Raw genomic sequence first — 26,127 nt, 5'->3', positions numbered from 1 at the left:
AGTTGTTTCTTTAGGATCAGGCGGCCATACTGCTGTCACCAATACTGGAGTTAGCTCTGAGTCCCTTCTCCCCAATTACTACGTCCCAGACACCTTCCCAGGGAGTAGCTCTCCCCTTATTTGTATAGTGATGCACTCCCTCTATTAAAATCCTTCATTCTAATCGTTCCTGTTACTTCCTAGACACTCAGAAAGGCGTTCTGCCCCTTCAGACAGAAATTTCTCTTCTTGGAAACCATTTCAGCAGTCTTCAGAATTTGAGTCTTACTGAGAATCGTTAACTCCAGCTTGTGTTTCTAAGCAGAATCCAACCCACACCCTCGAAGACCGTCCTTAAAACATGTCCTAGTCAGCAAGCTGCAAACTCACAGGACCACACTGAGGGCCAAGCAGGACTTCCCTGCGGCACTCTGATGGCTTCTCATCCAGCAACACACCTTGGAGCAAATCCCTGGAACAACTGCATCCGGGCTCCCTACTAGTGACCCGCCCGACACCAAACCCTACAGCCTTACTTATGTAATGGCAGAAACATGCCTTAATGCTCAAGAGTTCCCAAACAAGACTGACAGCCATAATAAAAGACAGTGAGGGAAAGAACGGAGCCCACAGCACTGCCGCACGTGTGCGCGCCATCTTCAGTCACGGCTAATGAGTGGGTCAAGCGGGATCTACAGACGCTAAGGTGCCTGCCTCTGCCGAAGGGGTAGGAGCTGAGATGGAGAGGGCGAGAGACAGCGATAGGAAGAGCGAGCATCTGCTGAGCGATTTCTGCTTGCGAGGCCCTGTGCTGAGTGCCGCACACACACCATGACTCAACGCCAAGAGCAAGGAGTTGCTAAAAGATGCTAAGAAAGGGAAAGCGTTTCATACTCCAAGGCAATGGATGGTCAATAAAGTGTTACGAGAAAGGGAGAGGATAATTCTGACAACTCCAGGACAACCCAGGAAACTGCCACTTGACAGCTGAGTGAACATCCTCGCTATGTCAACACCTTAAATCACATCTGTTGGGAGGGTGTCGGCTGTCCTTCTGTGGTGGTACCTATCACCTGATGCTTGGCTCCATCCTGCTGTCTTGGGAGTAACGGCCCAGATAAGGAGGGACTTCCTCTGATGGGTCCCTCCTGTTTCACCCAGTACTGGGCAGCCTAACAAAGGTTGCAGCATGTAGCTGATGCCTCTCCAGATAGCACAACCATATGTTGCTTTCTGTTACAGACCTTACCGAAAGAATTTTGCTCACATGAAATGGGCATAGTTACATATGAAATGGGTGATTTTTACGCAGTGACATAGAGAAGGAGAGGTCAGTGGTCATTGCCTTTCCTTGGGTTGGACCCAGGACAACTTCAAGCCAGTGCTCTATAGGAAAAGACTCTACAGGCTGCCACTGTGGTGAACCTGATGGGCGAACTCAGACAGTATACAGTATAATTCACGACTGACGGCAGCCTGTGTACCGTCTAAGTTTCCACCGTAATTTTCAAAAGTCTTGGGGCTGGAGAAATGGCTCAGTGGTTAAGAGTAGGTACTGCTCTTGCAGAGGACGCAAGTTTGGTTCCTAGCGCCATGTCTGGTGGCTTACAACCACTTATAAGTGCAGCTCCAGAGAATTAGACTCTTCTAATATAAGGGGGGACCTACACTCACACACACCTACCCATTCACATTCATATACTTGAGAAGCAAACGAAAGCTTAAGAATAAACAAAAGGCTTGCAGCATTTAAAGTACTTCTTATCCTCTCATTATTAGCCCATGTTTAATGTTCATATTAGCTCCCTGAACTTCTATGTACTTGAGTTTTAGACCTTAATCTATAAAATTTAAGTTACTTCACTTCTTGTAGCTGGTCCCACAGCTTTTTCTTCTTTTCCCACGCTTCCCCTCCCCTGGTTTCACCTGATAGGAGAGAAACAAGGACAGAAAGGCAAAAGATCCCTGAAGCTAATGTCTTCCCTTTTGTTTCTTCTTTGAGTATGGCTACTAACTAAATGACCAATGTACTTTGCTTCTTGGGGCCCTCGCATTTATACACCCTCTGAAAAGTCCCCATAATTCCGAACATCGCACAGTCGCAGAAACTATCTGCAGCTGGCGAAGCCATGCCCCTGCTAAGGCACGTGGCAAATCATGGTCAGCTGCCACAGCCCCACACCTGGGATTAAAACAGAAGCACATTCTTATAATATTTATATTTTCTTAAAGAAATCAGAATTCCAAAATGTCATTACAGATTTTATTCTGTTTCTAAAATTTCATCTGCCCAGTGACTCACTGTCATAAAATCTAAAGGGTGACATGTCCACACCCAAGGTTTCCATGAAGCCGTCGCACTCGATGCACCTGGGTGACACTCTGGGTGTCTCCAGCTCCCTCCAGTCTGTCCCTATGGAAAACCTGTACCACACGAATCCTGGGAGGCAGAGTGCAAACTCTCCCTTCAGTCTGTGCGTTTTCAGGATGGGGTCTCCTCTCGCTCCAAGGGCTGATCAAACCATCAGACCCACCCATCCTCCCGTATCCTCCTTGAGCAGGTGGTGTACTGGGGAACGGTAATGGCTGAGTAACAACACCGGACTTTATTTAGCTCTAACTGTGTTAGAGGACTCTGAGGTGACATCATCCCACTGCATCGCTGTGCCCTCCCTACCATGACAAGGACAAAATGACAGCAAGAGCAGAACCTGGCAGCCAGAGCTTCAAGACAATGGGACAGCACACAAAAACACATTTTCCGAGACACAAATCAAACCTGCTCCTCTGCACAGAAGAAGCCGACCTTAGGAGGCCAGTTTCTTCTCTAGAGGAGCCATGGAGACACAGAGCTGACCCCACTGGTCTGGAGAACAGTCTGAGTGGTCACTATGCAGTAGGAATTCCTGGGAGACAACTCCGGGGCTTTTGCATGACTCTGTTCTTACCTCCTCTCTCTGCCTTCAGCCGACAACCTCACATTTGTGATGGTTTCCCACGGAGTTCCAGACACAGGCTGTCAAGGTACAGAATCATCGGTTTGGGACCGAGCCCTCGATGGTCATCCTTTCCCTATACACACATTTCCGTCTCCCACATTTCCCACAGTCCCTCCATGCTTCGATGAAGCCACGTTAGCAGCATGATCCCTGAGAGAGGCAGGTATGTATGGTGGTATAGGCCTCTGAGGCCTCTGAGTTCCTCTAGAGCTTGGAACCCTGGGTAATCTGCAGAGTTGTTGAACAAGCACGCCAGAAGGTCTGACACGTGCATGGGTTTTTGACTATGGAGAGGCTACAGAAACTCTGACCAGCGTACGATGGATGCATAATAGTCTAGACTGAGGAAAAACAAGAAGGGAAAATGGCTGGGAGTGGAATAGAATATGAAGAACTACATTTTGGGGTGGCTTTTGCCAACCCCACCCTGGAATTATTTTCATTAAAGCAGAATGCACCAGGGGTGATGTTGAAAACGGGTCACTCCAGCTCTGGGGAGGCTGAGGTGGGAAGAGCATGAGTGGGAGGCTTAGCCTGGGCTACACTGAGAGGTAGGGCTAATCTCTCTACAACAACAAAACTCAAAATGAGTGTTTCTGGCACTATTTGGGTATTTAAATAGTTCCACTGTTCACATGTTTAAGAGAGAATTTATCTACATGGTAAAAAGTAAAACTCCCCACACAAACCCCAAGCCGTCACAGACAAAAGCCCTCAATACGTACGCTGTTTAGAACAACTGTGCTTTAAGTATACTGATCTAAAAATAACCTAAATACAGGTTATGTTACTTGAATACTCCAGTCTCTGCCTGTGCTTTCGTTTTAGAAAACACGCTCACGGGGCTGCACAGTGGGCGGAGCCTCACTGTGTACTCAGTGCAGAAAATGGCCACCAGGTTGGGCCTGTACACTACAGTCACGGTGCCTTCTGGGGACACTCTCCCTCCAGACAGAGAACCGTCTTTTCCTACCAATACTGGATTTGTTTGCTAAATACCCTGGTAAGTAATCACCAGAGCTTTTACTATCTCCCAAGCAAGGGAGCCTCGTAGGGAAAAACACATTACTTTTAACGCAAGATGGTTGGTTGTTAGCATTAAAAGGAAAACTCTTATTTATAAAAGAAGAAAACTACATTGGCAGGTATTTCTTGAAGAGAAGTGCAAAGCATTTTGCCAGAAGTTAATAAACAGAAAAAAGTCTTAAACAAACAAAAAGTCTTTTAATTGGTTGCCTGGTAAAATGTAAAAACAATCAAACAAACAAAAAACCAAAAAAGACGAAATTAAATAGACACCAAAGCAGAGTAAGAGTTCACTCAGTAGTCTATTTCTATAGGAAAGGGTGTGTCCTTCCAGGTGGTGGACAGTACATCTGTGTAAAAAGTCAACCCATGGTGAAGGGAGCTAAAGACACTGCATAAGCACTGGACCTTGGTAGGAAAAAAACTGAAGGTCAGGGTTGTTTTCTTCACCAGTTAGCACAGGCCCCAAGGACAGCAGGACGCTAAGTCCCAGCCCTGGAACAACTCCGCTCAGTCACCCAGGTTAGCAGAGCGATCCTTCTCCAGTCACTTCCCATGAAAGCAAAGGTGAAAGCCAATTCTGCCAGAGGAAGGGGGACACTTAGGGGAGATGTGATTCAGCAAGCACGCAGAGGGTGTGACAGTGACACTTCCATCACGCAGAGGTGTGACTCAGCGCGGAGGCAGTGGAGAAAATGGCTATTTGAGTTGTGTCAGAGACCACAAGACAAGAAGATGGATATTTAAGCAGGAATCTCGGAGTATTTGTAAAAAAGAAATCCTCATTTACATTCAGGAACCAATCACAATCCTGCTAGAGCTAATGAAAGGGTTCTGGAGTCTCACAAACACACACGGCTGGGAAGGCTGTTGTGGTTACACTGCGGGGAGCAATGGAAGGTGGGTGGTGCCGTGTGTGTGTGTGTGTGTGTGTGTGTGTGTGTGTGTGTGTAGGGCAGGGAAGGCACCGGAGCCCTTAGAAATGGAAATGGAGGCACCGCCTACTGTGAGCTGCCATATAGGTGCTGGGAACAAGTCCTCTGTAAGAACAGCAAGGGCTTTTAACCACTACGGCCATCTCTTAAGACTGCCCTGGGAAAGCCTTGATCCATACTCTAAACTCCTGGTCACTCAACACACACAGGATAGAACAGCGTGACGGCTGGAATAGATACACGAAAATGGAGTTGGGAGAGAAGGCCTCCAGTGCAGCTTCAGCTCAGCATAAATGTGCACATATGTCACAAGGGCGAGAGGGGAAGGGCATCACCATTCGTCAGATGCCTGCCGTGCTATAGCTGCTGATAAAATTATCACTCAAAGTTTGAAAATAGACCAATAGAAGTGTAGGATGGAAAAACTCAGCTCACCAGGACTTTGCTTGTGTCACAAGCCTGGAAGATGGCCCAGCTGGTTCGAGAGACTTGGTTTATCTGACTCCAGCATCCTCATTCCAGTGTATGAAGCTCAGAAAAATAGGCAATTAACAGATACAAGCTCAAAGGCAGAAATTAAGTTACTTTTACAAACTTTTTAGAAAGGTTTTTTTTTTCATTTGTTCTTTTAAGAGTCTCTGATCTGTCTGCTAACACTGATACAGTGCTAACACCACTACCAAAACCACATTTTGCAGTCTGAATTTTAGTATTGAGAAGTGTGTTTGGGAGCATGCTAAGGTCAGCGATTTGTGCAAGCTTTATTCTCAATTTGTGCAAGCTAGAAACTTATGCAAACGAAGCCACTTAATAGTCATTGTGCGTATCACATTACCTTACCAAGGAAAATGCCCACAAACCCATAATGCACTGCTTGTTAGTCTCCTGTTCTTAGGCCCATCTCTCCTACCCAGGGCCCAAGGAAAGGTTTGTTCCAGAGGCTTTCTGTCCTCTGAGGCTTTCTGCTCTCCTCACAGGGTTCTTTCTGGCTCCCCAGGTCATTTCTTAAAGGGCTCAATACTCAACCGCATTCCAGTGGGAAGCATCTTCATCTTTCCCTGTATACCAATAGCGCCCCATCTGGCCTTTCCCTTCCTACAGGGTTCAGATGAAATGTGGCAGCTTCAGTGCCCCTAGGATACAACTCCTTCACCTCCTTCTCAGGGTTCCCATGGTACCACGGCTCTGGGAATGCTATGCCAGCATCAGGTACTCCTTCTCCAGGGAGACAGCTGACTGCCATGTCTTCCTATTGGCCCACTTGCTACCCCAGGCAGACACCATCTAATCTGAGCCCGCCCCTCTCCTTGGAGGCCTGCAGTAGCCTTCTCCCTTATTTCCTTTCGAGCCTCCCAACCTCCCTCCTCTAAGCTATGCACAAGGACAGGCTCCTCAGGTACAGCCATGACATTTCCTGGTTCAAAGAGCCTTAATGACACCATTGATTAACACATTCCAATTTCCTAGTTGGCATTCAAGACCATTATTGTTCAGCAGCAGATATTCCCCAGTTCTATTTTGCCCTGGACGCCTGTATAGACTGGTTCTAACTCAGCTGGACTTGGTGCTTTTCATGGGTTACACTGGGCTCTCTCTGTCTCCTTCTCTGCCTATTGCAGAAGCCTCCTCCAATTACCAGGTTACTTTTAGCATTTACGTCCTGGAGACACACACACACACACACACACACACACATACACAGACACATAGGAGGGTGCGGGGAGCATGTGTGTAGGTGTGTGTGTGTGTGTGTTTCTTGTTCGTTGTTTTCAAGCTCTGTGGACAGTCTGAGGGGAAAGCGTCCGATGTTTATTGTTTTCTTGGTTGAATTCTCTAGGCCCTCTAGTGGGGTCACCCTTATTATGGCGGCTACTTGATAAACATTTGCTGCCTAACGTTTATAGAACTTCATAAAGTTCACAAGCCCGTGTGTGGATCCGTGTTTTTGTATGAGACTTATGTTGTAACAAGTGGTGGTCAGGTCCTGTAATCTGATTTCTAGCACTTAATGCAGTTCCTGGGGCTGCCATTTGTCGTTCTAGCCCATAAATCAGACAAAAGTGTTTGTGTTTCTTCAACTGCTTTATTTTAGAACGACCAACGTTGTCTGGTCTACAAAGCCAAGAGATTGTTTTGAATCTAAAACTTCTCTTGTCAAACTGCTTCCTCCCCCCCCCCCCCACGCCCATGGGTAACATACATAAATTTAAAAAGGCCTCCATTGCAAGTGACAGAAACGGAAAAAGGAAAGTTTTAAAGCTAGATTTCATTTTGAAAATGAAAATGACGTAAATCAATCTCCAGCTTCCTCACATTGATCCCCAACAGCAAATCGCTGACAGCTGAACAAGTAATTCCTTGCAAAAAAGACTGGACATGACCAATGTAATCATAAAAGCGTAAAACTCTCTTTGAATCCCCAAGAATATTGGAGTTCAATAAAATAATAAATAAATCCAGAGGCCTTATGACTGTGCATCAACTGAAAGCATCTGTTTAGCGCATGTTAAAAGTGGACAAGAATTGAAATTCAAACTGAAAAGCAGGAACTTTGAACTGTCAGTGACGATGGTCTGTCCTTGTGACAGATGGCACTGCGTAGCTGCAGGAGCAGCGACTGGAGAGAGCCATCACTGAGGGCTTGCCCGCCAACCCTGCCCCTTTCGACTCCAGGTAGGTTTTAGACTGCTTCTGGAGGACAGACATTTAACTGTGAGCTTTGTGGCACCAGCAAAGCAGCGTGAAAGGCTGCACCCAGTGAAGGAAGAGCTAGTGCAAAGCCTCCCACGACCAGCCTCGGTTTGCACATTTCAGTCCTGCAAATCTCTTCTTCCGGGACTCTTAGGAGTACCGTGGAGGAGTAAATTGTTATCTTTTTTAAAGATTTATTTATTTTATGTATATGAGTACACTGTACACTTCAGACACACCAGAAGAGGCCATCGGATCCCATTACGGATGGTTGTGAGCCACCATGTGGTTGGTGGGAATTGAACTCAGAACCTCTGGAAGAGCACTCTGTGCCCTTAACCACTGAGCCACCTCTCCAGCCTCCAGAGGAGTAAATTATTAACACACTGCCTGACACATAAAGACACACAGTCATCTCACAAATGGCAGCTGTTTCTGTCACTGCCTAGGACTTCCTAACTGCCTATAAGGTAGAACTCTGTGTGCTGGGCTGTCAAGACATCTATGTTCGAATCACACATGTCTCCTCATGCTTGCTCACTCTACAGCACGTGGAGAGGCTGGCGGCATGTCTGCCCTGACCTCAACCCACTGTGAGTAACAACAAAGACTCAGACAGACACTCTGGGCTTCCATCTTGTTTCAGGGTCCTTACAACTCAAGGGAGCCACAGATCTCTCAAGACACACACAAAAGTTCTCTTCACGTCTACCAGCAAAGCTAACATGAGAAGCCTGTTGCCTTGAAGCTCTGTTTGCTAATTCTCCCTCAGTGCAGAGGCCTGCCACACCATGTGCCCTTAATAACAGAAGGCTTGAGAGTCGTGGAAATTTTGTAGCACACAAACCTGGCAAGTCAAGCTCATGACTCAGACACCTTGAGGAGTCTTTCAGGAGCGGCCATTTCTTATTTCACGCAGACTAAGGAAAGACATAGACCCCAGTTACCTCAGTTAGAACACGCCAGCCTTAACGGAGTTAGCGTCTGTGCTTTGGCAGCAATCACTTGGAAATCCTTGGTTCTGAGCCCTCCATATCTTCCACAGCAAGATCTAAGGAAAGATGAAAGTGCAGCGATTCAGGACTAGTATCTAGGATTCAGGATTTCGGCAGCAAAAGTCATGGCCGTTAGTATACGTAAGGTGCCTTGGGTACATCAGGAACTGCGCCAAGTGCGCTTGGTGGATGGGTAAATCTCCGTATCTCCCCTCAGCTGTAGGGAGCGGTTCCCTATTTTACAGCTGCAAACACTGCTGTGAACCTGTTGCTGGAGGTCACACTGGATGAGTGTCAGGACTCAAACCCAGGTTAACTTCAGCACAAACCCAGATTGATTTGACTGCAAAACCCGCACCACAGAGCACTAAATTGGAGCCTTAAAGGCTTTTTTGACAGTGACCCACTTTATTACAAATTACGTTATATAAGCCAAAGGCGTCATTAAACTATGCTTATCTGTATTGTGTGCAATGGTTACCTTTTCTAGTCTTCTCATGCTATATATTCTAACCTTTAAAATTTTTTTCAGCAATGACCCATCAAAGGAATTTTACTAATGCGTGTTTGGTTTTGGAAAAACACTGGTAGAAGGCCTATGATCCTAGCAGTCAGCGGACCGCTTGAAGCTCCAAGTTCGAAACCAGCCTATGCTGCTAGCATATCAACCGTTCTAGGCTCCTTTGCCAGACTCTGTCACAAAACACAAACTCTACTCTTTGATCTTAGCTACAGTAAGACACTATAAGTTTCTCTGAAACCACAACAAAACTATTCTTTCCAGCCTCGCGAACCAGAGCAAGCACTTGAGCTTCCTAATTAGGAGAATGGCCTTTAACCTTTCAAATATGCATATGCTACATAAACGTTTATCATTTAGAACAGATCATTGCAGGGTTTTTCAATCGGGCCCAACATCCAGAACGGGAATCAGGCACTTACCCACCGCAAAGCAGGAGTTATAAAGTGGAAGCGCAGACAGATTAAGATCTCAGCCTATTTATCAGCTAACCTGCAAAGAAGTGTCTAAAGGCTGACTGTTGAATTGTCCGGCTGCAGTAGGAGCAGGAGGCCGAGGCTGCAACCCCCTGGGAGGCAGGGCCCTGCCTTTGAGCGTCCGGTTCAATTCCAGGGGTTTGGTGTCGCACTAGGATCTCATCGCGATCCGGTAGGGTCAGGAAGCAGCCCGGGTTTGCGCTTCAGGGGAGGGGAGGTGCGACAGTCCCGAGCCCCAGGTGCGCAACGTCACTGCCCGCTGCCCCCCTGCAGCCGAGCCTGGTGGGGCGGGACGCGGGCACCTGCGGACGCTGCTCTGCTCCGCGTCCGCCGCAGCCCGGCGCGAGCGCTGCCCACCGGCTCCCTCCTCCCCACTCCCACGCCCCGGAGATGCGCCGGCCCCGGCGCACTTACGGGGCTCCGCTCCGCCGCCCGCGCGCTTCCCGCGGGGTCCACGGCGCTTCCGGACCTGCGAGTCCGGCCGCAGCGCCGCCCAGAAAATGGACGCCGGCGGCTGGGCCCGGGACGCCCCGGTCCGCCCCTGGTGCAGTGCAGGCCCGACGGCCGCTCGACCTCGGACACCGACGCGCAGGCCTCAGGGGCGCTGCGGACTCCCAGGCTCCAGCACCCCAGGCGCCACCGCCGCAGAGCCAGGCTCGCACAGGGCTGCGCGGCCATAGAGCAGGCCCTGGGCACCCGGCAAAGGCCTCGCGCACCGGAGCCCTTTGCAGTTTCAACCCGCACCAAATTCTGAGAACAGGGTGTCACCTGTGCTTTCCCGTGGCTGACAGGGGACGCCTGGATTATTTCCCACCATGGTATAAGAACTGTCTCATGCAATGAAATAAAAGCCACAGACTGCCCGCTGGCATCCTTCCTACCCAGATTCGCAGTGTGGCACCTACTGCCTCATGCACACCTAAGTGCAGGTGTTTGTTTTGAACCATCCAGCATTGAGTCTTCAATTTTTTATTTTTATTTTTATTTTTTTGTCCTTTGGAAAAAGACTCGCTTCCAGGTGAAACCTGGAATACAGTGTTTGACATTTATGCACCCCAGTTCCTGACCAAGCATTAAGAATATGATCGTTTTGGTGAGTTGAGCAGATTTTAATACTATATGCAAAGCCCCTTAAAGGATGCAGGAAGAATGGTGTCATTTAAAAATGCAGAGTTGTGAAGGCTGACGGGTTGGGCCGGCAACGTGCATACACTTGTAACGAGCACTGCCCGACTTCTCAATGCCAAACACCCTCTCATTCTCTCGCTCCATAGGCCAGTGTTCACAGATTAACTCCACTGAACTGCATTTATTAAGTAATGATTCATCTTCCCCTTAAAAAAAAAGGAGCTTGAATGTTTTTGTCTGCTTAACTGCCAATGAGAACTTCCACAAAACCTGAGCTAACTTGTTGGCAATGGTAGATACCAGCCTTAACAAACAACCCTGAAGACACTCATGGTCTGATTGCGTGTTTGTATGTTTCCATTGAGGCTTTTAGAAACTCTGAAAACGACTGGTGCACACAGATTGGTTAGTCCGTAGGCCGCATTGCTGTTGCTGCTTCCCTGGGACAGGTGGGAGGGGCAGCAAGGCTGAGCAGCCTTTTGGGTTCAGCGGCTTGTGCTGACGCCTAGGTTTGTTGCTATATAAGGCCACTTCTCTGACCTTCAGCCTTGGTATCTAATACGAAATATGTTTTAGTATTAATGTCTACCTCCTAGGTGGTTTTTAAATTGAATTAAATAATACATGTGAAACATTTGTAGTAGCGCCTGGCATTTTGAATGCTCGCTCATTTCAAGCAGGTGTGAGTATTGAAGGTTAACTTCTCTGAGTTAGGGCTTCTGGTGTTTCTAGTGGTTTTCCATGGCTGATCTGCTAGGGTCCCTTGGGACCTATGACCTAAGTCTGACTCCAGGGTGTTCCGGGACGTGTCTTGATCAGATCCTGTCAACAGCGTGTGACGAGTGAAATCGGGCTCTGGCTTTAGAGCCTTAGCATGTGAATGGTCCCTTACCTCTAGCAGACCATTCACAAACAAGTTGCATTTTTTTTTTCTTATTGGAGCCAAATATTTCTCCAGAAGCAAGCATATTTCCTCACATTGTTTTAAGAACTAACCTATCACAGCGATAGCCTGAAACTTACGTAATAAGCCAGTCCTTCAAAAATTTCCATCCTTCCTCATAACCAGACTCAATCGTCCTTCTGAGTATGAGGGAACTATCTGGAAATTTCCAGAAACATCCCATCTTATCATAAGTATGCTCTTTTCTGTAAAGGTTTCCTTTACAATTTTCTTTTCAGAAATAACTACATGAATACCAACAGTGTTTTCTTTGCAATAATTTCCATTTTAATGCATTTAAAACAGAAAAAAAGGAGAATCTAAGACTTTACGTCTCCTTGACTCCTGCCTGTTTACCCACAGCTCCTAGGCCTTGCCCGGGAAGCTGTCTTTTCTTTCTTTCCTATTCTGTTAAATTCCCACAGAGTTTCTGTTATCCTGCATGCGCTTTCTGATTAAGATCGTGGGGCAGTTTGACACAGACCATTCCCTTTTCTGTACAGGTGCCCAATACAGCAGCAAAAAAGACTAAAACGCTGCCTTTTTGAGCCCACACAAGGCGTCCTCCACAAGGCAGCCAGGATCCAAGAGAAAGGGGAAGTACAATACGTGGAGTGCATGAAATTTAGCGTCATATGAGAGACATACTTGGAGTTGTGTTTGTTTAATAACCTAATTGGGCAAATTCATATGTTGCCTATGAGATGTGATGGCATTTGGCACTTGGGTTTGGCCCTGCAGCTATGCATGATTTTAATAATCTACAGGTTAAAGCCTTAAAAAAAAAAAAGAAAAGAAAAGAAAAGAAAAAGAAAGAAAAGAAAAGAAAAATATTTCAAGCTTCCAGAAGAACTAAAAGGATGATGACAGGGCCTTTCCCTGCTTCTCTCCCTCCTTCCTCCTATCTCCTGCCCTCCCGTGAACCTTCAAAGGCTGCAGACATTATTCTTTTAGCCCTATGTAGTTCAGCATTTCTTTTCTAAGACAAAATTTTTTTCTCTTAGAATCTGTCTCTTTTAGAGAACCACCGCCGCCACCGCCGCCCAAGAGTCAGAGATTTAAAAAAAAAAAAAAAAAAAAAAAGAGGTATGAACGCCCGGCTTAGTGGTGCAGGCCTTTAATTTTGGGACTTTGGAGGCAGAGGCAGGCAAATTTCTGTGAGTTTGAAGCCAGGCAGGTCTACAGAGTGAGTTCCAGGACAGGACTGCCTGAGCTATATAGTGGAAAGACCCTGTCCAGAAAACAGCAACAACAGAAGGATAAAGGGGAGTGGGAGTTCCTTTGAAATAACAAAGGAACTGGCCTGAAGGAAGGGGTCATGTGTAAAGCCTTTTTGCTTCTACATATGTTCAAGAGTTTCATAGTAGAGTTTTAAAAGGTAATGCTTGTGAAGGATTTTCAAATGGTATAAAATGTTTGTGCTGTGATATCAGATAGCAAAATATACAGTGTGTCTACAAACATTAAATTGTAGTAAAATGTTTCCTATATGTAGATAAAAGATTTAAATAGTTGGTGTAAAACATTAAGGTTCTAGCTATTTCACTGTATGCATATCTTAGCTTTCTAAGAAAAAGTAATACAATTAGAAGACAACATTAAGTAGAAAATATTTCCTGAAACAGTGGAATGGCTCTGTGGGTAAAATGTCTACTGCCAAGCCTGATGACCTGAGTTTGATCCCCAGACCCTTACAGTTTATCCTCTGATCTCCACGTGTGCCATGCATATGCCCATGAGCACAGGCACACACACACACACACACACACACACGGTTTTAAAAATATTATTAGAAATTAAACAAGACATCGACTCAATCTGGCCAGTTGGCCCCTAGAATAGATTATAATTTACAAAATAGAATCATCATCTATGTCTGTAATCCTAGTACTCTGAAAACTAAGGAAGGAGGACCATGAGTTTAAATCCAGCCTGGGCTACAAAAGGAGACCCTGTTTCAATGAAAGGAGGAAGGGAAGGGAGGAAGAAAACAAGAAAGGAAGGAAAGAAGGAAGGATCGATCTTCAAATAGGAATCTAACCTATGACCTACTTTTATATGGCCTAAGAATAGCTTTATATTTTTTTAGCTAAAAAATATTTTTAAATTTGTGTGTATTCATAATTTTCGTCTGTGTTGGGGTGTGTGCCCATAGCACAGGTGTCTGAGGAGGCCACAGGCCTTGAGTCCTCTGGAGTTAGAGCTGCACACAGCTGCGAGCAAGGTGGGGCCTGAGAATCCAGCTTGGGTCCTTTGCAAACGCATTGTTTTCTCGTAATCAACCTGGGTCTCTCTAGCCCAGGTTTTACATTTTTAAGTGATTGGGTGGAGTGTCCAAAAGAAGAACATTACATGATGAGAAATAATATGGAATTCAAATGCCATGGCCCATAATGGTGTCGAGACACAAGCAGACATACCTACTGTAGTTATTATAGTTAATACTTCATTTTATATTTTCTTTCATCAGTACAAAATTTGTGGAAATCTACTTTTCTCTTTGTTACATAAACAGCTGTACAGTATCCTCAGCTTGGCTTCAACTCACTGTTTTTGTTCTCTTATGTTTTGAGCCGGGTCACTATAGTCCTACTGGCCTGGAACTCACTATGTAGACTAGGCTGGCCTTGAACTTGCAGAGCTCTGTCCTCGTCTACCTCTGGAGTGCTGAGATTAATGGTGTATAGCACCATGCTCAGCTTAAATAACATTTCTGGGACACTCATGGTACAGAGTTCCTCATGGATCCCAGCAGGTGAGCCAACCCAGACTCGCTCTCAACTGAAGTCCTGAAGACTAAGAGGGAAGACTAAGATTGGTGTTTGACCTTCTGAGAAAACAGTAGATAGTCCTGAAGTAGGCCCGCTCTGGCGGCCAGCTAGGAAGTCCCTCCACTTTACCCCTCATAAGGGAAGGAACCGGAAGAAGCCCGGTGTGAACCTCTATGTTCCCACTCGAGCTACCTTATAGATTCGGCTCTTCTTCCAGACCCAAGGCAGCCCATGGTTTTTATAGATCAGGTGCTGCCTGACTCACAGATCTTTAGTGAACGTCAACAAAGTCAACGCCATCTTTAAACTTAGTTTGTTGAAGTTTTATTTCTTTAGTTTGACATTGCTGGGGCCTGAACCCAAGGCCTTATGTTTGCTAAGCAAACACCCTACCCCATATTCCTCGTAAAAAAATTAAAAAGGCTCCGCCACTTTCTGTCTGATCTTTTATAGATAAGGAAGGTTGGGGCGGGGGAAGCTAAGGTTCCCTGTAACTGAAAGCACTTGGTTTGGTGGAAAGGCCCTAAACCAGGATCAAGCCTGAGTGTACTGACTCCTGAGACGACTTCCAGAAGGAACAACTTCTCAGGCCAGTTCCTTCAATGAGAAAAGGAGCCGTGCCTAGGGCAAGCGTCTGGTTTGAATTTCTGTCAGAAGCAAGCAAGAAGCACAAGGAAGACAGCAGACTAAGTGTTACCATGCCCCCTGTACTGATTCTTCTGCAGGGCAAGTACTTCAGTCAGAACAGCCTCTGGGGATGGTCAGGGAGCTCAGACCACACAGGAGGGGGGGGGGGGAGGCAGGGAGAGGAGGGAGAAGAATGGAGGGAGGCTAGGGAGGAAGGAAAGGAAGGAGAAAGAGAAGGAGGAGGCAGGCTTTGAGGGAGCTAAATGCAGAGGGGCATGAGTTTAGGAAAGAGAATTTCTTGGACAGCAGGCATTTTGGGGTACTATTAGCCATGGTCACACCATTTTATAAAGCCCCTATTTTGGTTTTTTAAAAAAATGACAATTCTCAGAACTAAAGTAACTTGTATTTCTAGATTCTTACCCTCCCTAACCTACCAACCTTTAGTAAAGGCTGACCATCATGGAACTGACCATCATGGAACTGACCATCATGGAACAGTTTATTTATTGCTCCCAGACATTCTTTAACCCACTGTTTGCCTTATTTCTCTGGTTACCCTAAGCACTGGCTGATCCCCCCCTTCCCCTGGGCTAAAAAAGGGGACATTTCCCATCCCCTTCCCCTCTCCTGTCCTAGGACTATATCCCTCCATGAAGTCTGTTCTGCCCTTGAGTCACTGGTCCCCTTGTCTGTCTATCTGTCCTTGTCCCAAACCTTGGGTAGAGCTCCAATCTCTGTCCTGTAGCAATCCAACAGCCCTTGGGCACAGCACAAACAAACACCCTCTCATCTTGTTTAAACACTGTTGGAGATCTAATAGGACAGTGGGGAAGGGGGTCTTCTCCAGCGGTCTTAGCATGAAGAATAGAGCCTTAGTTTTTTGGGTTTTTTTTGTTGTTGTTGTTGTTGTTTTGTTTTTGTTTTTGTTTTTTTGAGCCAGGGTCTCTATAACCCTGCTGACCTGGAACTTATTATGTAGACTGAACTGGCCTTGAACTTTTAGAACTCTGTCCTCATCTACCTTAATGGTGGATAGCACCATGCCCAGCTTAAATAAAATTTCTAGGACACTTCTGGTACAGAGTTCCTCATGGATCCCGGTAGGGAGCTGTTGTAAGGACTTATCACATTTAAGAGGGTCCATCAGTGGCTGCTGCCCAACAGGCAGCATGGAACAAGCAGGCAACACTGTCAACGAGGCATCCAAAGACCAAGAGAGTGAGTGGCCTGGGGCCCGAGGCCGCTAGCCTACACCCGAGAGCTCCCCAAGACTTTTCTTAGAGAACAAGCCCTCTCTACTCTTCCCTTGCACCCTGTGCCCCAGGGTTCAAAGGGAAGCATCCTTTCCTGTTTGCTTGCTGTCTGCTGTCTGCTCCCTTTGTTCCCATTTTCTGATTCCCTGTACCCCAACCTGCCTTCTCTGTCGGTGGCCACTCCATTTCATTTCCCAGATGACACCCTTGTTCTTTGCACGTGGATTTTCCAACACCCTGCATACTCTGAAGAATCTATGGCATAGTTTCTCCCTGTCCCAACTAAAAAAACAAAACAAAACAACCTCTCCTTTCCCCTTTCTCGGTTGTAGAACTAAAGAAAAAAAAGGGGGTGGGGGTAAGGATTACGAGGGCACGGCCCTTCTCGGATTTAACGGCGTCCTCAGCTGGGGGCTTTTGTTCTCTCATCTCACTGGCTTGTTAGGCCCTCGGGCAGCCACTCTGCAGCCAGCTCAGTGGTGGGGAGAAGGGCAGCACTGTGAGGCCTTAATTAGTGCAAGGCCTCAGACCTCGTAAGGGATTTTAATATGCAGAAGGAAAAGAAATTTCAAAATATCCATTTGGTAGCAAGGAGCAGGGGTAAAGAAGATGTCGTTTTATTATGTAAAGCACACAACGGAAGCCCCCCCCTGCCCCCCAACAATTCATGAGCACCCAAAGTATTTATACTGGCATTTTTAAAAACAAAGCAGTTCTAGAAAACAAACTCCCTCTGCAGGCCTAGCACAGTGAGGGTGGATACAAATCCCAGTCTCCGACCCTTAGCAGAAAGAGCAGCACCAGTAAGTAGCAAGGACGCCAGCCATTAAATGAAAAGATGCAGAAGCAGCGGCTAGACCCAAGAACAGTTTCATGGTCACTGAGATGTTTTAGGCCACAGAGGTGACATGCTAGGGTCACCTCACAAAGGTGAGTGATTTAGTGACTGGGGTTCAACTTACCTGCTGTCCCCCAAAGCCTTCTACAGAGCTGTCAGAAGCCAGGCCTCTGCCCCCCCCCAGCCCCACCCCCTGCTGTCAGCAACACACAGTGAGAAATCAAGAGCATTTGCCTGCATCACAAATTCAAATTTTTGCATTCAGGGGCTTTTCAACCTAACATCTGCTCGTGAATTTAAAAGTGGCAGCCATTATTGAGGTCACTTGGCAATGCAGGCAGACCAGCTTGGGAAAGGGTAGACAGGCATACGGTGGCTTATTAGGAGCCAACTCTTCTTAGCAAGGTGGTGTGAGAAAAGACAGAGTCCAAGCGAAGACCTGTTTTTGACATCAGCTGAGCTGCCTGGAAACAGAAGAGTGGACTTCGGGGAACAGTAGCGAAGAATTCCTTCTGTACCAGGAATGGTGCATAATTGTGCCTGTCCATATCATTATCTAAGCCTTCTGTGGAAACCTGAACACAGTCCCATGGGGGCCCTGTCATATTCCATTCTGCCTAGCTGAAAACAGTGTTAGTTCTCTAGAGAATACTCAACAAATATACCAAGATGTGAACCAAATTGCCAAAGTGACTCTTCCTTCCACCCATGACAGGCAATTCTCTACCACAAACAACTAGACCAAGCTTGTCCTCCAATGGGTTACTTCATAAAAGCTATGACGTATGAGAAACCAGCCAGACTACCTCTGCTGTACTAAAAATGACCTTCTAAGTCAAGGCTCAGTTTTAGAAAGTGCTTCTAGAATGTCCAGAAGGCTTTTAAGAACCATACGGTGTTTAATATATCTTAGTTCATCTCTGCTTTCTGACCCTCATCCCCGCACTGACCCCACAGGGACAGAAGCACACTGGCTCATAAGACCTTCTTAGCCTATTAGTATAATAGAGAAAACAATTATATCAGTAAAGCCATGACAGAGCCCATGTGCTGTGCTTTAAGCATTGTAAGACAAAGATTGTTTATTGGCCAGTTGACATGTAGACCTTTCCACCATTTTGCCTTTTGGGGGTAAAAATAATGAAATGGAAGTCTCAAGTGTTTTGCTATGAGTTTAAATCCCAGAGTCCTTATGAAAAGCAAAACAAGATACTTTCCAGAACATTCCTTGCTCCAAGAGGCCATTACTGAGTTGATGTTGGGTCTCTGCCAGGATTGCATCACTCCTAGGGATGTGATGCCAAGAGTGTCACTCACCTTCCCAGATAGGTTCAGGGTGCTTCTGGGGTCAGAGGCGCCCATATCTGGTGTCTGACAGGTTGAAACCAGCCCCAGGGGCCGCCTTCTCACAGCAGAGGCTTGCCTAAGGCAGGGGAACCATGAAGCTGTGAAGCCGGGCTTCAGGAGACAGAAGGGTCCACAAAGAAAGACAGGGCTACAGTCTGTGTTTACACACTCGCTACACGTACCACTCCAGCAGATCCTTGCCTGGCTTGGTCTTTCTTTACCTTGCAAGTCTCTGCTTCAAGGCCACAGCCCTAGGAAGGCTTTCCCAAACCAGCCATTCCAAAGGGGGCACTCCCTATAGCACATCACCCTTGCATTTTAACTTTCCATGTTTTTGAGACAGCGTCACTTGCCCAGGCTAGGCTCAAACTCAGTCTGTCCCCAGTGCTGGAACTATAGCATGTACCAGTGCACCCAGCTACTCTTCCTTCCAGTTCTTGTGTGTGTTAGTTGCTTATGTGTTTGGTTTTGCCCCTCCCCTTCTGCCTACCCCACTATAGAAAAGGCGGGAACATGAGAAGCAAGCTGTACTACCTTTATTACTGTATTTCTAGCTTGCAGAATAAGCCCGGTAGGTACTCAGTCAGTGCGCCAAGTATTTATTTAACCTGGGGAAGTTAGCTGTTAGAACAAGTCGTGTGGGGCCTTACTCAGCATGATTTAGTAATAAAGAGAAAGGTGCTAGGTTGTTTTTTAAGATTTCTTTTCTTTTCTTTTTTTTCTTTCTCCTCATATATAAAAAGGTTATAAGTCTAAGCTGTGGCCTGGCCACCAGACTAGCTACACGGGACCCTCAGAAAGGACCGAGTTAGACTCACATCAGTGTAGCAGCTGGGGATGTAGCCTTCTTGTGTTCCTGCTGAATTAAAGCTTGGAAAAACATTTTTCTATTCCCCAAAGAAAAACAAGAGTCGAGACTTTTATACTATAAATCATTCAGGCAGAGAAGCCACACGTCTGCCCATTTCATTTGGTGTCAGAACAAAGCAGATTCTTTGCACATTCTTTCTCACACGCCTGCTCTGGCCTGCCCAGTACAAGCACTTCAGCTGAGATGTGTAAATGAGCTAAGCCTACCTAGTCGGTTAAACACGGAGGAGCAAGTACCGGGTCCCCCATTTCAGCTAATCTAGGAAATCCAATAATAACTGTAAGTGTGTAAGTTTACAAAAGCTTTCTGCCCTGGCAAACATCGCACTAAGCGACACACAACAACGCAATAAATAATTCTTGCATTCTCTTGTCTGTTTGTTAGGGTGATAATGGTGCAGTGTATTTCCTAACAGTTGTGAATTTATATTTGAAAATCTGTTAGGTATGACCATGAGCAACACAAATGAAGAATGTCATTTAAAAAATCATTAGCTATGAAAATCTACAAGATGACGTAATCATGCTTAAGTTGAACAAAAGGATAGAGAGTCTAGAGTGTGGGATCTATCAGGCATCCATTCACGCTAGAACAACTGCAGTTCATCCACCGAATCTTACAGTTAAGATTCAAATTCATTTAAAATGGTTCATTTGTGCTGGCCTATCAAGATGGAAGACATTCTGTTAGAATCTTTCCGAACAGCAAGTGTTTTAACTACAAATGCTGAGCTTACTGTTGTCCATGGGCAAGTGACAATCGGTCCCATCCCTTCTGCAATTGTTAATGACGCTGGTCTTAAAATAAATGTCCATACTAAATCAGGTTTCTGACATTTCCCTGTGGTCTGCAATCTGATAGATACTATATTCAAAAGGCACTTACTCATTTTAAGACCGGAGCAAGAAGCAAAATGGCTCCCAAGCAGATTGGGGGGTGGGGAGAGGTGTTGCAGAGAGAAAGCTATTCTACGGCAAGCCCAGGGAGCAGAATCACTAGATGAATCATGTTCTAATATAACTGAGCCACAGAATGATTCCAAAGACAATCATTTAGTTGGCCTCAAAACACAATAACAATAAACAACAAGCTCTCTCTAACCCATAAGAGATTTGACCATGCAGATCATGCAGTTGAAAATGGAAGAGGCTTGCTAGAAACAAACATTTACATATCCAGCTCTGAGACTCAAATTTCTTCACCTGGGAGCAGCTCCCGGAGGTTTCAGATCTGGCAACAACTACAAAGCCGCTCCCATGAGGGCTCAGGGTACACTTTCATGGGGAAGGAAGGGTTGGGTTTGGGTCCAGCTTTACCCTGAGCTGGGAGGTTACCATGGAGGGCTAAGGAAGTCAGAAGCAGGAGAATTTCTGAAACAGTTTTTGTGTCAGAGGCACAGGTGAGCGCATGGGAATGAGAGTATACCTCTCTGCACAAACCTTGACCTGCATTCTAGAGCACACGGTAGAGAAACCTTAATTTAGAACCCACTGAGCACGAAGGGCAAAAAGAAGGGCTGTCCTGTGCAAGCCTCGGTACAATTGCAAATGGAGCTGATGTGAAGGCTTGAAGACCACATTTCAAAACCGTCTAAAGCCAGTTCGAGTAGGAGAGGACACAAAACTGTAGAGTTCTCACTCAGGGTGAGTCTCCTTCTCTAAGACAGTCCTGTGCAAATCTATTACTGCATTTTAAAATATGAGTTGGTTGCCGAGGAAACAGGCTCTGGCCCAGTGTTAATTTGAAACTAAAATATTTTTGAGGGGCTAGGCTCAAAGGAAAGAGCACATGAAATGGTTTTGAGAGATGCCAGGATTGGGCACCTAGAGAGCCACACTGCCTTTCTGCACTGAGCCATGCTCGGGGCTCGGTTTCCTTAGATGGAGCTCCATTCCTGCCAAGAGGGCCATGGACTCTTAGCCTTTCCCCTTTCAAAACACGAGAACTCCCCGCCCCTGCTCCATGCACAAACAAATGCTGGATCTATCATTGTATATGACAAAATATAATTTTGAAAGATTTAATTTTTGTCTTCCATATAACACAGTTAACGTCCGCCCGCGTCTTAGAGATTAACATTTTTGATAGTTCCTTTTGAGCTTATTTACGCTCTTTGAAATTGTCTCCAGAAACCCATTTGATTTTTAGTTTCAAACTAAAATTGAGCCAAATCACCAGACTTTTCCATTTTTTTCTTTTGTCTAGTGGCGCCACACCTATCCCACATTTGAATTTTTTTTTTGAAAAAGAAATCACTCCACTTTAACAGCAGAATCACTCTTTAAGTTTATGTTTATATCTATGCAGTCTTTGATGGGAGAGGCTATTCAGTTTAATGCCATCCCCAAATATTACAAGGATCTTAGTTTTTAATTTTTAAAGTCATATTTTAATGCATCTGATGTTTTCCTGCATGGCTCAAGAAAAAAAAAAAAGTCTACAAAGCATGCAAATTCCAACGTACCTGTGCGTATCTCAGGGCAGTGTTAGCGTAACAAGACACTCGGCCATTTTTATGTAAGGCGATGGAGACCAACTGATTTCTCCGTCTTCTTGCTCACAAGTTTTTAGATGCAACTGTCACACACACCAAAAATCAAACACCGACAGCTTGAGAGCCCCGTGATCACAAGGACTGAATTTATCAACAGCAAAACAGGACTGAAAAAAGAAGTTTCTTATCCAAGGATTCTCTGAGGCTGCAACCGAGGAGGTGCTGTGTTGAATTTTTTTTCTCCTTTGCTCCTCTGAGAGTTCAAAGCTCGGAGCTGACCAATGCAAAGGCCACTGTCACATTTGCTGAAAATCAAACCACTGATAGATAACAGGCTCTGCAAACACAAACGTGAGAGCCGGAGTTGCTTCCACAGGATGCAGTGCCTAGGAACTAAAAATAGAGTCCACCTTGCCTCCTACCTGCATAATAAACATGTAAGTTTCGGGTGTTTAATTTGATATTCACATTAATTAACAATACAACATACATTATTTAAAAGACAGCAAATGCAAGAAGAAAAGGGAGACACCATCTGGTAACAGGGTTTTGTTGTTCTTGTTTGGGTTTTAGGGGTTTGTGGGATTTATTTGGCTTTGTTTAAAAAAAAAAAAAGACATAATCTTATTTTGAATGGGATGAAAAGCGAAGCTCTAGAAGCAAATGAATCCTGAAAGAAAGATCATGTCGAAATAACGAAGGTCGCAATGAGGCAAAGCAAGTCTTCCCTACCAGATGACACGGCATAAAGAGCATTTACATACTCACATCTGAAATACTAGGCAACGTGTAATGAATTCTACACAGCATGCACACACAGCACAGCACGGCTAATCCTGCCTGCCATCTTAGGCTCACACAAGCAAGACACGAACTGCATGCAGCACGCGAGCGTGAGGGAAGGAGGCGGCAAGGGACGGCTCACCTTAAATGCAGTATCTGATTAATGTTGTAAGTGACATTGCATTTCAGCCTCAGAGTCTTGGTTCAACTGGGTAGGAGGGAACAAAGAAGAATGTCATCAAGTGGCGGTGCGAGATGAGCCCAATCGCTAACCACTGCTTAGCAAACTCCAGATTCTGCAACCAGGCAGTCGAAGGCACTCCATGCACTTAAGCAGTGCGGCTGCACAGTGAATGAATCGTCTGCTTCTGCAAATCAAACAGTCCTCGTGCTAAGGAAGGAAATCAGCTGGAATGAACACTGTCATATCCTCTTCTTGGAGAAAGCTTGCAATACAGTAGGTATCTGCTCGGGGATGCATTTTATAGACTGTTAATTTCACAGAATTGCTAGCAGCAGCAAGAAACGTAAAAAAATAATAATTAAAAAAAAAACAAAACCCCAACAAACCTATTAAACTACTGCCAAGTGAAGATGGATTCTGATAAAGAAAATAGCATTTGTAGATTGTTTTTCTTAAAACCCTAAGGTGCCGGCAGGCTTGTAGAAGAATGCATGATCAGTTGTCTGTATCCGTTCTATAACCTTTAACCACAGGCAGTGTAAATGTATCCAGCTAAATGTATCTGCAGTACGGAACGGCAGATACCGCTGCAGACAGGACTGTATGAAGATGCAAGTGAAACCAAGTAAAATCAGTACAAAAAAAAAAAAAAAAAAAGAAACTGATGTCAGTTTCCTTCAGATGTACAGCTGGCCTTCATAAAGAATTAGAGCTATCTTTAGGATATTAACCTAAATAATAGTAAGATTTACTGCAGCATACCATACATGTTCCAAACATAGGAGCGATTTGTCTTCCCCCTCCCCCTCCAAAGCGATCAAGCCCGTTATAGGAATAGCAAAAGGCTGGGGATGGTATATTCTGGCGAGAAGAGACGTGTGCCGAGAGGCGATGTCCCTTTGTCTGACTTGGAGGCTTATTTTAGCTTCACACTTGCACCATGGCATTGACATTAGAAGGTCAGGGCTGATGCAGGGTTGCTATCCATTTTATGAGCGAAATGTTTCCTGAAAATTAAATCTCATCTACTCAGACACCAAATTTCATGTCTTTTCCACGCCACTCCCCCACTGCTCAGGATTGATGGGACCTAGTGTGGCCGTACATAATAAATGGAGATCGCTTTCTATAGACTCCAATTTATAATTTTGAGGAATTATTTTTTTAAAAGCCTTTAAGAATTCTTATACACATACCTTTCCTCTCTCAGACATATACACATGCATGCGCGCGTGTGCTCACACATACACACACACACACACACTCACACAAATACACGCACACATGCATGCACACATACACACACAAACAACACACACACAAATCAAATTGCAACAAAATATTTAATATATGGAACAAAAACTGTTAAATGGCTGCTTATTCAGGATTTAAAAGAAATACCTTATAAGCAAATACTATTTTGCTATAAAATAGTGAAATAAGAGTAGCTTGGTAGATTTCTTTTTTAAAGATCCTATCAGCTGATTAAAAACAGAAAGAAACAATAACATGCTGTATAAGAAGTAGACTTTTGAGAAAACAAAAGGGATTCTTTCCTACAAAGAGACCATACCCACCCCCAGAGCCATCATTATAAGCCAGCCTTTCTGTGAAACGCTCCGAGCCTGATTTTAAATACGAAATATCTTTACATTTTTCATCTCGTCTCTCACACAGTCTTTAATTGCCTATTGCATCACCAAACATGCTAATGTTAATTAATTTTAACAATGCAACCATGAATTAATATTTCCTGGGTTTGTCGGTTTTTTAGCGACGCTGTCTTCTGTGAGGACCGCCTGGGAATAATGAGGCTAGCAAAGCATTTGTGTGTCCTAAAAACTGCTTAAAGGAGAAAATACATTGGAAAAATCTCAGCCTGGGTACCAGGCTTCCCAACTGGACTGTTTCTAGTTTGAATTCTTCCTCAGAGCAGAAGTGGCTTCTAGCTGTGGAAAGCATACCTGCCTATCTCTAAACCGTAGGCTTTATTCTGTCAGTGGGGTAGGCTGTCAGGAAGGTGGATCCTGCCTGATCCACAGCGAGCCCTCTTCTTGTTGAAGCTTACGTCTCTCTCACAAGTACTCCAGAAATGAGTGTGACTTTAAGGCAAACAGTGGCTCCTGCTCTAACACCAACGGTGGAGCCATCTTCCCTACCCCCACTTCCTTACTCTCTAAGCTCTGACTAACATTGACAGTGGCAGAATATTAGGACGGAGTGTCCTTGGGCTAATTCCTTCTTTCTTGGGGGGTTTAGAAATAAGACAGTTATGCGGAGTTTCAGGCACCAAGTTAACTATCACTCAGTCATCTACAAAGCAGGGTCCTGTAGCTGGTCTTTGCTACTTTGTGGATTCTTTTTTCTCCAGCCTTTATCCCCGCCCCTCCCCCTGTTTTACTCCCAACACTAGTTAGGAGAGAAACAAGGATAGAGGGGAAAAAGTTTCCTGAATCTATTTTCTTTCCTTTTGTTTCTTCTTCGACTAGTCTAGTAACAAATTGAAAACAACCTCCCTAAACTAATAACAACCGGGAAATTGGGGTGGGGAGGGGGAGGGGGGAGGGGCAGCACCCCCTGAAAAGTTCCCAGAATTCCAAACATCACACAATTGCAGATATTGTCTCTGGCTGGCAGAATCATGCCTCTGCTAGAGCATGAGGTAAATCTTAGCTGCTTCGGACAGTCCAAAGCACCCCACATCCCCACACCTGGGATTAAAGCGAAAACACATTCTTTCTAATATTTCTCTCTCTCTCTCTCTCTCTCTCTCTCTCTCTCTCTCTCTCTCTCTCTCTCTCTCTCTCTCTCACTGTGTGTGTGTGTGTGTGTTTTAAGAAACCAAAATTCAAGAATTCTCAAAAATATGATTACGGGATTCCTTCAAGATGAATAGAAAGTTGAAGGAAACACCTTGCTTGGCATTTGACACACAATACCCATTGAGAAAGTCCCGTGAATGACATCTGGAGGCTGGACATTCACATTACACATTCACAATGTATTACTAAGATACAGAATCGTTGGTGACTACACTGGTCCATGGGGCTGCCTCCTTGGTCTGGGATAATAAATGACAGTAACAGCGGCGGTGACCCATCCCAGGTTCCCTGGAGACCAGTGAATGAACAGTGTGCATTCCTGTGTAGCAGCGACTCTCAACCTTCTAAATGCCTTGTGTGACCCTTTAATACAGTTCCTCGTGTTGTGGTGACCCCCAACCATAAAATCAGTTTTGTTGCTACTTCACAACTGTAATTTTGT

General features: G+C 45.3%; 1 protein-coding gene across 7 annotated transcripts in view; it reads right to left on the bottom strand.

Moving 5' to 3' along the window:
- Positions 1-26,127, bottom strand: part of Zbtb38 (zinc finger and BTB domain containing 38) — a 65,980-nt gene that overhangs the window by 23,260 nt on the left and 16,593 nt on the right. Inside the window, exons 3-4 of one of the 7 annotated variants that reach the window (XM_052187592.1) lie at positions 22,822-22,887; positions 8,578-8,681 (exon numbers count right to left, since the gene is read on the bottom strand). The gene's annotated coding sequence lies outside the window, so the exon portion shown is untranslated. Of the gene's footprint in view, positions 1-8,577; positions 8,682-9,567; positions 9,920-10,035; positions 10,102-21,866; positions 22,361-22,821; positions 23,150-26,127 lie in introns of those variants that run through there. The other 6 variants (XM_052187595.1, XM_052187594.1, XM_052187591.1 and 3 more) reach the window with 6 other exon arrangements.

The sequence above is a fragment of the Apodemus sylvaticus genome, chromosome 7, assembly GCF_947179515.1.
Source record: "Apodemus sylvaticus chromosome 7, mApoSyl1.1, whole genome shotgun sequence".
In the NCBI taxonomy this organism is placed as follows: domain Eukaryota; kingdom Metazoa; phylum Chordata; class Mammalia; order Rodentia; family Muridae; genus Apodemus; species Apodemus sylvaticus.
The sequence above is the reverse complement of the archived record's forward strand: the minus strand, read 5'-3'. Positions and strand labels throughout refer to the sequence as shown.